The following is a 2,245-nucleotide window of genomic DNA, read 5'->3' on the forward strand; positions in this document are numbered from 1 at the left end:
AGGAATAGGTCTGAGAGAAGCTGAGAGAGGAGTGGATCTGGCTGTCTGGCCTGGTGCCTGCAGTCCTTGAATGTGCTGTGCCCTCTGTGAGCATCTGGGAGAAAGATGTTCCTTATTCCTTGATGCAGAACATGCTGTAAGAACTGTCAGTCCCTCCCTTTGTGTGATAGCTAAATTAGCAAATAAAACAAATGGAATGGGAGACATCACTGGATTCCCTCAACAGCTTCAGTTCATTGAGTTGTGCTTTAGTGTCCCACTAATGTCTTCTCTTAGAATATCCTTGTAACAGGGGACCCTTTGCTTTTTAGGAAAGACATATGAAAACCAGCTCGAATGCATAGAAGACTGACACACATCATTTTTGGTGCCATGAAGAGCCCTCCGTGGGAATAAGAGGGACAGAGGATGAGAGAAGCAGTAATGACAGGTACTGATGGAAATAAAGAAAGGAAGCTACTCTGCTGGTGGATGAGGAGCAGTGGCCTGGAGAAGCAGGAGAAACATTAGTCAGGTTATACTTTGCAATAAAGCTCTTGGAATGGACAATGTCCAAGGGAGAAGTCCTGGCAGAAGAGGTGGACTCCTAGTTGAGAAGCTTACAAGAACCAGGTGGAGACTTGTTCTGCAAAACACAGAGTACAGCTGGTGTTGCCTAAGCGGAGTTCTCCACCTATACCATGAACTCTGTGCCCCTTGTCCCTGCACACAGCCCTGCTGAGGTGGGGGCCCAGCAGGCACCGTGGCACAGCCACTTGGGAGGGCAAGGGCACAGGTGAGGTTGTCTGGGGTCACAGAACAAAACGTGCAATTTGGAAAGTGTTTCCATGAGTATGAAGTGTTTGTCCAAACACAGCCCCTGTGGCTATTTTGTGCAAGAGTGGAGTCTGATTTTCTGAGAGCCAGAGCTAAACAGAGGCAATTATCAGCTCCGTGTTTTTGAGATGAGCCTCAAGATAACGAAACTAATTCAGCTTCTCATGTGAAATTCCCACGTAACTCACTGTCAGCTGAGTGCAAATAATGAGCAGCACGTCTCGGGGTTCGATACTACAAATGTTTTCACTCCAAAATCAATCCATTGATGGAGGCCATCATTTACCACTGGAACAGTCATGTCATCTCACTCCTATGTCTGGATGTTGAGTTTTAGGAAATGAGGCTGCCTTTTTGGCTGTGCTCTAGACTGAGTGTCAGCACACTCCTGCTGCCCCTGCATCCTTCTCCTCCACCTGTCAGTGCTCCAGTGCTCTGGGATGGATTTTATGCCTCTCATCCCTATGGGATCATAGTGGTGGCTCCAGCACTACCACTGTCACCGGTGATGGTGGACACGTGGGAGGTGACATTTGGTCTTCCTGCCCAGGTGCTTGAAATGGCCATGTGGCTTATTGTGGAAAGGAGCAACTGGCTGGAGATAAACAGAATGGGTTAGATGTACCTAAGAAGCTGCTTCCTTTTTTCTTTTTTTCCTTTTTCTTTCCCTGCTTAGTTGAAGGTCACAGAGACAGAAATCTGCAAACCAAGTATGGTGGCTGTCAAAAGTGAGAAATAATTAGTGATCCCAAACTTTGTTGAACCCAAGCAATTCTGAGAGATACAAGGAGATGTTGGGGTATATCCAACATGACTACTGGAGCATGTGGAAAAAACTGCCTAAAAAGCACACTTGTGAAGATGTGGGTTGGGAAGGTCCATTGGTACCAATGGTACAACTTGTAGAGCTGGCCCGGTTCAGCCCAGTTATATGTGTCTTCTCCCAGATGTGCCTCAACTAAAATCAGACTGCATTTTGTTACCTTTGCTCACCCCAAGGTCTGCTCCCCAGAGGTTACCAGAGCTGCTGCAGGCAGTGACCCACCCGCAGCCCTGTGCCCTGCAGTGAAGTGCTGGAGCAATTTGCTAGCAAGACTTGACAGCAGTGGAACAATGAGTACCGATGTGGACTTTTTGCCTTATTTCTAGAGCTTTTCCTGAACAAAAGACACAGGTTTCAGGGGAATCATGCCAGGTGGTGACTGCTTTCCATCCACCTCCCAGCTCAGCCCCTGCCCGCAGCCCTTCAGAGGTCAGTCCATGCTTGGTCTGCAGGCAGCAAAACCTGCAGCTGGGACCTGCAGGGGACTTCTCCTCCCGCGATCTTGGTGATATGGGTGGGAGAGCGACAGAAGGAGATTTCGGTTGTCAGTGCTTTGCTCTTTTGACCTGCTAGCTCACTCGAAAACAGACACGGAAAGACAAGATA

The sequence above is a fragment of the Cyrtonyx montezumae genome, unplaced genomic scaffold, assembly GCF_038088225.1.
Source record: "Cyrtonyx montezumae isolate F1298 unplaced genomic scaffold, pur_monq_1.0 scaffold_3, whole genome shotgun sequence".
NCBI lineage: Eukaryota > Metazoa > Chordata > Aves > Galliformes > Odontophoridae > Cyrtonyx > Cyrtonyx montezumae.